A 14828-nucleotide genomic window follows, 5' to 3' on the forward strand; every position below is an offset into this window, starting at 1 on the left:
GACGATCAAAAAAGTAAATCTGAATTTTTAGAAATCTTACAATTTTATGCTGAACATGGTGCCACCGCGGAATTCTACAGTAAAAGACTTCATTTCTTACGGAAAATGTACCCTGAAAAAGATTATACTATTGACTGTGTAGACGATGTCAGTACACTGATTGAAAATTTGCTAATACATTATGAATCTATCTCTGAACAAACATATTGCACTAAATGTAAATCTTCTGCAACAAAAAAAATATCAGTATTTAATGTTAACGCAAAATTAATATGGAATAATGGATTTGACTTCTTGGAACAAAGTATTTTGAATGATATTAAAAAAGAAACATTTTATTGTAAAAAATGTAAAGAGAACGTAACCGGTCGAACAATGAATATCGATACATATCTATGTTTGAATGTGTATCATTTTTATGAAAAAACGCTTTCATCAAGAAAAGATGAACAAGCATTATTAAGTACTAATTTAAAGGAAATTCCAATAAATCTAAATATTCAGGATAAAAAATATTTTCTGACTGGAGTGATTGAATTCCGATCATCGAATCTACCGAACGGTATTGGACATTTTATAACTTATACTCGGACAATTCAGAATAAATGGACAGAATTGAATGATTTAATAGGAATTCCGACAATACTACAAACTAAATTACCTAATATACGGATTACTTTATTATTCTATGTCTTGGTATAAATTTATTTATTTATAAGACTTTAACTTAGTAAAAAAAATTTATGATAATAAAATGAAACGCAATAATTTAATTTTACAAATTTCAATTGTAAACTATTCGTTACATTTATCCTTTCTAAATATTTTTATAAAACTTAATTATACAAAATCAAATACTATAGCAGGCTATAATTATTTAATAAGCAATAATAGCGTTCATGCTATATGTAAGGGGTTTGACATAATTATATTTTCTTTTGGAATGAAAAATTAATGTAGCTCAAAAACATTATTTTCAAAGATGTAAAATTTATCAATTATATTAAACAATTGCAATTTTATTACCACATTTATAATACTGGTGTGAATGAATAATTATTCCATAAATAAGTACTGATGATGAAAACTCTACGATATTATGGAATCATCGATGCCTGCAAAATAAAAAAATTTCACCAGTTATTTTGTTCTAATAATAAAGATAAATTAGAATCAATTTTTACGTATGTGACAAAGGTGCGATTAATCTCCTACAGTGAATACGAGTTAAATTGAGTTAACTTTTTTTTTTTTTGTATCCTTGTAATTTATTTTTCTGGTACAATTTTTAATGTAATCTACAATAGGAATAAAAAGAAATTTAAATTAATGATATTTTTTTTTTAATTTAAAAAATATACTTATCCAATATTGTGGAAAATTTCTTTAAATAAATAATATAGCCGAATCAACTCTAATTTCATCATTTAATAGCTGCTTGTAGCTTCATAAATAGTTATCCTGGAATGAAAGATCGTTTAGTTTAAAAGGAACTTTTATCTTGGAACATGAATAGACATAATTTATATTTAATCCTTTTATAATTGACGTTCAATAATCAACCTTCGATATGAACTAAAAAAAATAATAATAATAATAATAATTAACTTCCTCATAGAAGAAAATAAGAATATTAGTTAATATGTGAAAGATTTAAGCAAATGTTGTAAATAATTACCTCTTTGTAAATTACAAGTATTCAGGGACACTGTGACGTAGCTAAATCTTTTTACCATTGTTTGTGAAGTGAATTTATAGTATTGATTAACTTAAGTATGTTTGCAAACAGTTGATTTGTGTGCAACGACAGCAATATATTAAGTTTAATACGCATGAGAGATTTCAAGTACTATATACATGAGTTTTGATCGCTTCGACTATCCAACTACCCTGATAGCCACCTTAACCACAAGTTAATTTAAAGGCTGGGCCGCACCTAACGAAATCCAGAATTGAAGAATTCTAGTTATTTATTAAATAATTATCATAACAGCAATTTTCTTAGCTTCCGACTAAAAGCACAAGACGAACTTCCTCGGAAGATTTTCATCATCCGAGCCCCATAAATATTCAAAAAGTGATTAGAATTCTTAAATTCGACATTTCATTAGGTACGGCCGAGCCTTAAGTTATTGCCATATTCTGAAGCCAACTTAAAAGGGAGTATTATTCAGCCAAGAAGCTTGCCAGAAACTTTCTCGTTAAGTAAGCCGAAAATGTTTCACTGCAGAACTTGCTGAGTAAGGTGTGGCTATCAGGGAGGCTGCCGTCTACTTCTGGAAATGCCAAATTTTTGCGGCCAACTTGGCGACAAGTTGCTGCAGTAGGTTGCCGCTAGCTTGCTGCCAGCTTTGTTATGTACTGGGTTACCAGAATCAGAGCTGACGCCACCTCCTGGATAGTAGGCAGTTCGTTGTCACGCGGGACCAATTTTAAATTTGAAATCAATAAATTAATTTATTGATGGTGATGGTGGTGATGATTATCATAATTAGTATAATTGTTATGATAACTATTCGATGACATAACGGGTAAGGGTTAATATAAATAATGAAATAACTTTTACCTAAAGACTGAGTTTTATTATTAAGTATTTATAAGATTTGAACGGTAACAACAGTTGTGCTAGCTGCAAGTCTACGTTCTTTACTTATCCATTCTACGACCCACACGAAACAAAATATATCCCGGCAAAATAGTATTTATCCGGCTTATATCTTTAGTATTGTCATACGTATGCTATTTTAACGACAGATATTACCGGATATATCTTTTTCCGTGTGAGGACTTTACTTACTGATTGTATTTTATATTTCTCTGAATACAATATAATGATTGATTCATCTATTGATTTCGACTTTTTTATAATCTCAACATATAATTTAATAAGTATGTGTTACAAGGATTTATTATTTAGAATATGACCTAATTATTAATAAGGTACTATGAATAAATTCAATATAAATACAATATAAATGTTGTAAAATCTTAATATGTACATTTCAAATAGGAAGTTAAACGCGCGCCTATTGATGGATTGCAAGTTCCGTAATGAATTAATAGGTGGAGGCACCTGAAGCCATTGACGACAACAGCTTCTCTGATAGCAACCTTAACCGTGAATTAACTTCAAGCTACTGCCGATTCTGAAGCCAACTTAAAGGAAAGAGTTAGAGAGCAAGCAGCAGTTACCTTTAAGTTGACAGTAAATTGTCTGTTAACTTAAATTCAATTTGACTACGAGTGTTACTGGTCAGAGAATGACGTTAAGCTGATTGAAAGTTTCACTTTAAATTGACGGCAAGTTTTCCTGCCAAATTACATTCAGATGACGGCAGTTGATTTGCATCAACTTGCACGCAATTATTATCCAGCCAAGGCAGAAACTTGTCGTTAAGTTAGCCGAAAGTGGTTCGGTGCAGAACTTGCTGAGCAATTATATTTAGAGTGTGGCTATCAGGGTTGGCTATAGGGATATAATTCAAAACAACAGTTTCTCCGAAACTTACTAAAAACTTGCAGGAATGTTGGCGTCAAGTTTCACCTGCAAGTTACTGGTAAGTTGCGGACGAAACGGTTATCAGGTGCTTCCACCTGTTATAATTAATAATTATTATTATTGAAATGAAAAGCGGGCCATTTGAAAATCCTTTTTTGAAGGTAGAAAAAGAAGCAGTTTTTTTTTTCTATAATTCATGCTGTTAAATTATGTTTTTTAACAAGTAATAACCGAAAATTAAGGTTGCTTTTCACTTATTCGATTTTAATATAAGAACAATTAATTTAAGATGCTGAATATTTATGCAAGCCATTTCTATATTAGATTAACTAGCCTATTTATTGAACATAAAGCTGTGTATTTCATGAACTAATGACAAAAAGTAAAATAGAATATAATTTAAGTGTATAATTAATAATTTCAGTCATGAAGTTTAATTTATTAATTTGGTTGATTCTTTCATTTTGACGATAAAATAATTGTTTTAGTATATGCATGATATGATTTTTTAATTCTTTATGAATATTTAGCAACAAAAAAAACTTAAAGACACTCACTTTTAGATTTTCTTTTTCTATTATTACTTTTTTTTTAGTTTTTTACAATAAATGTTTTTAGAAATATGAGAAATTTTTTTATGTTCAGGTTAACTCAGTGAAACAAGTTTATGAAAATTTTGATAATTATTCACAAACTACTAATTTATAATTAAAAATTGTGATCTAAATGTGTAAAATAGAAGATTCTCTAATAGATGTTTAATTTAATCGCAAATGTCATGAAAAAATTGTATTGATGATTATCAGTTTCAAATTTTAGGTTAGCAAAACGAATTATCTTTACTTGAATTTTAATGAAATAAAATAGAATATTAATTAATATTTAATATTGTGATTTGAATTTGCAAAAGCCGAGACCCTTGAAACAATAAATTATCTACCTGCTAGGGTCATAAAAAAATTCTGTTGACTGTCAGTGATAAAAAAGAAAAGTAAAGAGTATTAAATTGTTGCAATTCATGCTATAATATCAATGAAATATTTTTAAAAAGTAGGCATTAAACAGTGGCCGTCAAATGATATTTTTAATTGTTTTTTTGACAATAAATATTTCTAAAAATATGATGAGAAACTTTTAAAATTTTATGTTATTCAAGTCGACTTTATTCAGAGAAATCTTCGTTAAAATCAATATGTAATGAATTTAGAGTTAAAAATTGTGATTTTAATGTGTAAGAAGCTAGTATCCTTAATGAAATGATTAATTTGATTATAAGTGCCATTGAAAAAAATTATGTTGTCATTGTAAAATTTTAGGTTAGCCAAAAGATTTTGTTTATAAAAAATAACAAGTTTCTACTTAATAATCAAAAATTATGATTAAAATTTGAAAAAACCAAATTTCTTATTAATAATTAATTTAAATGTAAGTGATAAAAAAAATGTATCTTGATTGTCAGTGATAAAAGAAAATAAATCTAGACATATTCTCTATATTATAGTGTTGTTGTCTTTTTTTAATTGTCCTATTATAAAAATATAAATTAGATATCAAGAATGAGTGTGAATGTAACAGACATCAGACAAATTTATAATTATAAATAAGTAAAGTAAATGATTAAAAAACGAATATTTATAAAAAATGCACTTATTAATTTCAAAACTTTTTGATTGTGCATTTTTAAAAAATTTTATTTTATTAAATTGTAATAAAGTTACATTGTAATTGTTTTAGGAAATTGTAATAAAAATCAATAAGTTACTACTAATCAAAAATAGTGATTTAAATGGGTAAAAGCTGAGACCCTCAATAAACTGATTTATTTAAATGTAAAACATCATCAGAAAATGAAATTGATTTTCAGTGATGATAAAAAAATATAAAATATATTATATTGTTGCAATTTTTGAATTAGTTAATTACAAAAAAAGAAACAGAAGTAAAAGTAGTGTCTGCCAAACAAGTTTTAAGAATGTCTCGTTTATAAAAATAAAACGAGAAACTAAAAATTTTAAGTTATTCAAATGGATTTTCGTCATAGAAATTTTTATCAAAATCAACAAATGAATCATTTTTTAATTGTTACAGTGAAAAATTGTAAAGTAAATATGTAAACCCCAAGACTATCAGTTAAATGCTTAATTTACTGGCAAGTAACAAAAAAAAATTGTATTGATTGTCAGTGATGAAAGAAAAAAGTGAAGAAAATTATATTATTGCTATTCTTAAATTAAATTTAAGTAAAAAAAACTGAAAACTGCCTGATTCTGCGGGCCAGTCTCAAAACTTTTTGCTGTTTACAAGCTTTTTGATTTCTAAAATACTCTTGTTAACACATTTTCGAGCACTCCGAACTCGAAAAAGGGAATGTCACACCTTCTGTTGCGAATATTCACGTAATAAAAAGTTTAAGAAAATGTCGATAACAGTGATTTTTCGATACATTTGTTGATAATATCATTTAAAGTAATGACCCTGATTAAACAAAACGATTTGTGACGACCCGAGAAAAAATTTTTATATATAATCATATAAAATTATATGTAATTATATATAACTCGATTATATATAATCATGTATGAAAAATGGCCACATATAATCATATATAATTATATATAACTGTATATATTTATATATAACTATATATAATTATCTTTGGCCATTTTTCATATATGATTATATATAATTAAGTTATATATAATTAAAAAATATTTTTGAAAAAAAAAAAAAAAAAAAAAAATTAAATACCAAATTTTTGATTTGGTTATTACCGCGCGAACGCATTACAAATTCAGAAACAAGAAATGATAGCAGTAAATGATAAAAAAATTCTGGAACATCTGCTAGGTTCGAACACGGCTCCTTTTGGCTGGTAACCCTGAACATTGATCACTGGTCCACATCACGAGAGTTCATGTTATGTGCTTAATTGATGTATTTAGAGTGAAATGCCGGTAAAGACCGAGTTCATAAGTTTTTGTGATGGATTTTTACACAATTTAAAAAAACTCCATGAACTTATGTGAAATTTTATTTTTGTCGGCCTCGATGATAATTATATAAAATTTTAGTAAGTTTCTTCAAATTTTTTGATTTTCTGTTGTAATGTGAAATTTAAAAAAACTTATATAAAATTTTAGGAAACATTGAATAATTTCACAAAATTACATGAAATTCAACCGATTGAAAAACTGGGTACTTTCAATTTTTGAATACCATGAAAAAAAAATTATTTTTTTTTAAACACTCTGATGATTGTATACAATTTAATATGGGTATATGTATAAGATTAGATATAATTACATATGATTATATATAAGAAATTTTTCTCGGAATAGTATTATATATAATTATATATGACGCGACATATGACTTTCTCCGTTTAAATATTGTATTATATATGATCATACATCATCATATATAATTATATATTATTCTATATGGATATATATACAAGATTATATATAATTATATATGATCATATATAGTTATATATAATGATGTATGATTATATATAAACATTTTTTCTCGGGGATTAAAAATTAATTCATCATTAATCGTCATAATCGTCATGGGTTTTCAGATTTAATCGTCCCAAATCATCAAAAGACGATTTATTATTTTACGATTAAAAACGATTAATGACGATTAAAATTTCAAATCGTCTTTAATCTTCATTCGAAAAATTTAATCGTTTTTAATCTTCCATTGACGATTTATGACGATTTAAAACGATTAAAACAGTTTTAATCGTCACAAATCGTTTTGTTTACTCAGGGGAACTGATTACAACATATTTAAAAAGCAATCAAAAGAATCAATAAACTTGAAGTGCTAGTATAATTTTTAAAATATTCGATACATAAAATTATGAGTTTCAAAAAAAAAAAGAGAAGCTATAGGCTTCGGTCCGGTTTTAGAAAATTGAATTTTTAACAGATCTCGACGTCTTGAGGTTATAGGAAGCTGTTTTGACTAATTTCACGATGATGTCCGTGTTTATGCACGTGTTCATAGAAATTCTGTAACTATTAATTCCCTACGATTTGTGAAAAATTGAGCACTATCGGTACAGTACATTTAGAAAATTCTCAAAACTTCGAGATCCATTGGAAATTTAATTTTCAAAAACCGGACTGAAACCAATAATAATATCCATTACTCTTTTTGTACCTGAAAATCGAAACGATTTTCGAGCAAGAAAAATGAAAAAGATGTTTGTAATTTAACTGCTTCAAGGTAACTTAGGGGTAATTGGGGTGGCTGTAATTTCTGCTTGACGTACTAGGGCTTATGCGAAAAATTTCACAAATCTAGATCACCCTGCTTAAAAATTGATAGATTCTTATAGCTGAATGTATAGGGCCCTATACTTAACTATATCACTTCTCATAGAACTCATTTATTCTGATAAAATCTCTATGAGAATTTCATAGAATCCATTGGAAATTTTCTAAACAGGGCATCCAGTAGATTTCTTATTCTTCATTTTTTTTTTTACTTTTCGTTCCGCGAAAAACGTTTCGATCTTTAGGTACATTAATCTTTTACGTTTTCAATTTTCATAGCAAGAAGTTCAAAAAAAAAAAAAAAAAAAAAAAAAAAAAATCTTAATCCAAGTTATCCAAGAAATTGGAATAAGAGATATGAAAAAATTGGGTAAGTGATAGAAAAAAATTTAAATAAACAATATTTTATATTTGTTATTTCTCATTTAATTATAACTATATTACAGAAAAATAACGGATTCATTAATCAATGATTATCAAATAATATTTGATTAAATTCAATGTGACATCAACTTTGAAAAGAAATAGTTAATTTACTTTTTATTTGATGATTATTCATCAATGTGTAACTAATGTTATCGCAAAGAATAAAAATAAATGATCCGATCAAAATTGTATTGATTGTCAATGACGAAAAAAAAAAGTGAAGAAAATAATATTTCAGAAACAAGAATTGATAGCAGTAAATGATGAAAAAATCCTGGACGTCTGCTGGGTTCGAACACGGCTCCTCTTGGCTGGTAGTCCTAAACGTTGATCACTGGTCCACATCACGAGAGTTCCAGTCATTTGCTTAATTGATGTATTTAGAGTGAAATGCCGGTAAAGACAGAGTTCATAAGTCTTCGTTATGGATTTTTACAAAAACTCCATGAACTTATATGAAATTTTATAAAAACAATATTTGTCGGCTTCGATGATAATTATATAAAATTTTATTAAGTTTCTTCAAATTTTTTAATTTTCTGTTGTGATGTGAAATTTAAAAAAACTTATATGAAATTTTGGGAAACATTAAATAATTTCACAAAATTATATGAAATTCAACTGATTGAAAAACTGGGTACTTACAATTTTTGAATACCATGAAATAAAAAATTCTTTTTTTTTTTTAAACACCCTAATGATTTTATACAATTTAATATGGGTATATATGTATAAGATTATATATGATTATATATAAGATAATTTTCTCGGAATAGTATTATATATAATCATATATAATTATATATGGAGCTACATATGACACTCTCCGTTTAAATATTGCATTATATATAATCATATATAATTATGTATATCCATATATAATTGTATACAATTATATATGGATATATATATAAGATTATATATAATTATATATGATTTCATACGAAAAAAATTTCTCGGAATAGTATTATATATAATCATATATAATTATATATGACGCTACATATGACTTTCTCCGTTTAAATATTGTATTATATATGATCATATATCATCATATATAATTATATATAATTCTATATGGATATATATACAAGATTATATATAATTATATATGATCATATATAGTTATATATAATTATGTATAATTATATATAATCATTTTTTCTCGGGGCTTACAGTAGTAGTCACAAACTTTGCTTTTTAGTTTTTATTCTTTTCAAATATTTTTATTAATCCAAGATTACTTATTTATTTATATTAGGATTTTGGATATTGAATCATTAAATTGAAGATCAATCAATTATAAGACAACAATAAAATGTATATTACTTGTTAGTTTGCTTGAACTTAGCAATATCGTTTAAATATTTACCTTATACTATAATTGATATTTTGCGTGCCAAAATGTATGAGGCCGCCTTGCTACAGATTAGTAGCCCATATAATAATGTTTTTAAATTCTTTAGCAAGTCTGCCTCAAGATCGATAGGTGCTAGTGTCTTTGACTTGCTGCAGATACTTGTGACCAGATTTAAATTGCAAGCCTAGTGCAAACCTTACTCAAGAAATTTGTGCTATATTATAACTCAATTCTGGAGGAAGACTATAGTTGAATATAGTTGCACATGGTTTTCTCAAGATCTGCTCAAGGCTCAATTTTGAGCCTTGAGCAGATCTTTAGCAAGTCATGCGTAAGTACCTGCCGTAAATTACTGATGCAAGAAATGCATCAGATACTGTTTTATTGCCCTGATTAAAAGAAACGATTTGCAATGTTAAATGCCTATAAGAAAAGTGATTCAAAAGTATTCAAAGTTTTCAAAAGCATTGAAAAGTATTTAAAGTTTATTTTTCTAATCATTTTAAATCATTTCTTTTAATAAAGGTGCACGTGTTCAAGATATCTTTAATATTCTTGTGGAAGATACCATGAGCAAGATATACACAAATCTTGACATAGGTTTCTTGATTCACGATCTTGCAAAAGACACATATGTAGAAAAAGACACTAACAGCTAAGAGTCTAGCTCAAGAAACTTACTCCAGAATCTTGCTCAAACACGGTTACTAGGGTAGGAGTCTATGCTAACAAAATAAAAAAATTGAATTTTACTAATACATATTTTTCGTTTTAATATCAAAAGAACGTATTATTTAGACTACCCCTTTTTAACTGCAACATTTTTTTTCATCTTTAGGTTTAGCCTGAGCTTTTTATAAAATTCCTTAGAAAAATAATTTATAGGCCCTTCTAGCTTAAATCACAAAATTTCCAAATTCCTAAAGCTAAAAAACGCGTAGTTAACGACATAGGCTCTTTCAGTTTTAAAAAATCGATATTTCATTCTCATGCGTAAAAAATTTTTACAGGTCAATTGGCGATAAAAAACAATTCATGCGCCTTTTTACTTTTTGGCACGCGATTTATATAACTAATTTATTATTGATTTATTTACCAAAAAAATAACTATTTTCAGACTTGTTGTGTTTACAGGTGATATCAGGTGTTTCTATTTGTAAATTAAGCATAGTAACTGAATCATAATTTTTATACTAAATAATTTTACTATTAGGGATCTCAATGATGCAAATAATATAGTACTTAATGATAGAGCTATGAAATAGGTATTTTTATTTGTTGTTAATTATTAAAAATTCAAACTATTAATTTCTAGCTGCTAATATTTGTTGAATTTTCATACTTTTAATTGATATGAACAAGTGTTTATGTATCGAGGTATAAGAAATAATTTATATTCTTTACAAAAAAAAAAATTGAAATTAACAAATACCGAGTCGAAGATATATATCTTGTGGTCAAAAGAAATTGCCGTAGAAAGTGTGCAAATTAAAAACTAAACAAAGGTTTAGTGTACTTGGTTTGTGTAAATATGACAATTACATGCAGCAAAATTCAAAATTTTCTTTCTATTTTCATCATAATATAATTTTAATTACTTGTTTCTATAAAATTTTTTAAAAAAAGTGATTATATAATACACATGCGCGATAAACCTATGTATGCGTATGCGTGATGATTTTATTTGTGCGCATGTGCAAAGGCAAAGTGTCTCCCACTACTCATGACTTCACCATTTGACAACTATTTGAATCATAATAATTATTTTTATTTAATTAACAATAAATAAAAGTTATTATGTAAAAAAACGTATTGGTATAGAATGAGCAAAAGGTGAGCAATTTGTTAGTTCGAAAAGTTTTACGTAAAGTCTGTATGTTTACTTAGATAAAAAAAAATTTTTTTTGTATTTTTAATTACCAATCAATAATTAAGTAATTAATTAATAATGTGAGCAATTGCGGATTACAATTGAGCATTTTGTGAGCAATTAGGAGCACTTATTCATTATTCCCGATCGTTACAGTTCCATGCCGACTTTTTCTCGGTTACCCTGATAGCCAAGTTGGCGAGAAACTGACGAGAAACTTGCAGCCGCAACTGGAACCAAGTTGATCGCCAACAGTTGGTACCTCCAATAGTTGATGGACATTTTCTGAGAATGTTGGTGGCAAAAGTTGTAAATCCAAAAAGTTGACTATCACTTTCTGAGAAAGTTGGTGGCAAAAGTTGCTTGCAAAAGTTGGTGATCATAAGTTGACGGTAAGTTTACTTTCAATTTCCTCAGAAACTTGCATTCCAGTTGCGGCTCTATACTGCCGCCAACTTTCTGAGAAAGTTGGCGGTAACTTGTAGCCAAAAGTTGCAAAAGCTGAAGTTGTCGATAACTTGTCGTCAAGTTGGTCGAAAACTAATGAATGACCAACTTTTTCTCGATCAACTTGTGTTATCAGGGTATAGTTCTTATTATATTTTTTTTAACGTCGGTTTTACTAGACACTGGCGCTATGTGACCAACCGAGTTATTTACTTTTTCTGTGCGCGCCTTGATATTGCGAAAGACTATTTATATATTAGATCATTACTCAACGAGACTAGCTGTTGACTATTGATTAATATATATTATTTAATTTTTTCATTTTTACTTAAGTAAAAGATTTGATGTGCTATAGAAAAATGTCAACTTTAATTGTTATAATTAGTATTTTTTAAGTATTGTAATATAATTACGCATTTATACTAGAAACGAGACTAGCTGTTGACTAATTATTAATATAAATTCTTTTATTTTTTCATTCTTATTTAAATAAAAAATTTCATGTTCCATAAATAAACAGAACTAGCAATAATCATAAATATATTTTTTTCTCTATTTATTTTTTTTATTAAATTATTTAAAAAAAAGAACTAATGAACTAAAAGAACGAACTAGTTCGCCATTGGATTATGAACTAAATTGAGCGCTCTTAGTGGTGACCGATTAGGCCCAAGGCTAATATGAACCCTAATAGCCACTTAAGCTTGCAATTGACAGTAATTTGATAATTGAAATGACCGAAATTCGCTGCCCGTATTAGCCGACAATTTGAGAGCAAAAGTTGGAAAGGAAAATTTACGGTTTATTTTTCTTCAATGGAAAGGCAACTTTCTTTACTAGATAAAACCCTAATGAAAGTTTCCATGAATTTTTCGTCAAATGTCCGTCAACTTTGGGCTTTTCCGTTCTTGACAACAATTTGTATACAAATTTTGAAGTGAATTTGCATTCTTTCTAATAGCATAGTTTACTTTACAAAAATTTCCTTGAATTGTCGTCAAATTTCCGTCAACTTCGGACTTTTCTGTTTTTGACGGCAATTTGTATGCAACTTGCCATTCAATGTGACGTAAATTTACTCCCCAAATTAGAATACAAATTCATTTCAAAAGTTGACTAGAAAAAAGTTGTCGACAATTTTCAAAGGTTGGTACTTCCAAAGTTGATCCACACTTTCTGAGAAAGTTGGCAACCCATAGTTGACGGAAAGTTTCCAGATAACCAGATGTTATGTCCTCAGGAGCCTCCACCTGTTAATTGATTAGTGAACTTGAGATACATAAATAGGCGCGCAATTTAAACTCCATTTGAAATTTATATATTAATACTTATTGCGTTTTATCAACATTTGGTCAATAATTTAGATAATAAATCGTCGTGGCACGTGACACAGACGTCATGTCCTTGGAGGTTACTAGGATCGGAGCTGACACCACCTCCTGAACAGCGGGCAGTTCGTTGTCACGCGGAACCAATTTTCAATTTGAAAACAGTGATATATCTTTATTGTTGACTACGATAATGATGGTTATGATTATTGTTTAATGAAATAATGAAATTATAGATAAGGATAGATGTAATTGATAAAATAACTTTTATCTGAAAACTGAGTTTTGTTATAAAGTATGGATAAAACTTGATCAGTAATAACAGTTGTACTCGTCAAAAGTTCTCGGAGAGAAGTGAAGTTACATCAGACGGCAGAGAGATCTCGGACCTCCACTCTTCAACTTCTCCCTACTACTCTCATGTTCACACACAGGCTCATACAATATACATACATATATGTAATAGTTCTTTACCAAATAGACTTATACATTTATACTTTCTACTAATACAAATTTGAGATATAAGCTTATACATTTACGTTCTTTACTTTATCCATTCTACGTCTTCTTATTACTTATATTATTTATATTTTATTTTCCTGTACTTGGATACAATCTTCCAGTTAGATATTCTAGACTATCAGAGGTATGTTCTTCTATAATTATTCTATATTTAGTAATTCGTTACAATTGACATTATCATTTATCGTGAAACATCATTATAATTATTCTAATGCTATACTTCAATATTTCTATTAATTCATTTATTGTACAAATCACTCTTTGTTTAATATAGAACTATATATTAACAATAATAGTTAAGTTCTTGTGATATGGATTTCATTTATAAGTAACATTTATTTATTATATATTTCCTTTTCTTATTTGTTTATAGAGTATGCATTTGTTTATAACCATATTTACTATTCACTATATAACAAGTGCCTATTCATGATTTTTACGCGTGTGTTTTGTTTAGGTTCCAAGTATCGGGTAACAGAAAACGTTCCAAGACCACTCAAACTATATTTATATTTTTCTGAATAGAAAATAAAGATATGCTTATCCATTTGTTCAATTTTTTACAATCTAAATATATAATTTAATAAGTATATGCCACGACGATTTAGTATCTAAATTATTGACCAAATGTGTTGATCAAACGCAATAAGTATTAATATATAAATTTCAAATGGAATTTAAATGCGCCCCTATTTATGTATCTCAAGTTCACTAATCAATTAACAGGTAAAGGCACCTGAGGTCATAACACAGAGTTTCAGCGCAATTTATGAGCTGAAACTTTTGTCGTCTCAGTGACGTACGGTACATAAAAAAAATTTCAATGTAAACTTTTGAGCTCTTTTTAACGTCAAATTTCACATAAATTTGACGTAAGTTTAAAACTGCTATTTGACGTCTGTGAAACATCAAAATTTGAGACGCAACAAATGACGTCAACAAGATCTCAACTGGAGAGATATTTTTTACTTTATAATTTTTCAATTTACTTTGTCGAATAGTTGCTAGATGTCATGAGCTGACTTTTCTTCAATACGTATCAAACGGTAAAATCGAATCTAAACAATTTAGGTCAATTTGAGCTACT

At 27.7% G+C, this 14828-nt stretch overlaps 1 long non-coding RNA gene across 1 annotated transcript; it reads left to right on the forward strand.

The window, feature by feature from the left end:
* Positions 1–13361: 13361 nt before the first annotated feature.
* Positions 13362–14286, forward strand: LOC106694105 (uncharacterized). Its single transcript, XR_001345372.1, has 2 exons — positions 13362–13865; positions 14199–14286. It is a non-coding gene; the product is annotated as an uncharacterized LOC106694105 (long non-coding RNA).
* Positions 14287–14828: the final 542 nt, after the last annotated feature.

The sequence above is a fragment of the Microplitis demolitor genome, chromosome 9, assembly GCF_026212275.2.
Source record: "Microplitis demolitor isolate Queensland-Clemson2020A chromosome 9, iyMicDemo2.1a, whole genome shotgun sequence".
Classification (NCBI taxonomy): Eukaryota; Metazoa; Arthropoda; class Insecta; order Hymenoptera; family Braconidae; genus Microplitis; species Microplitis demolitor.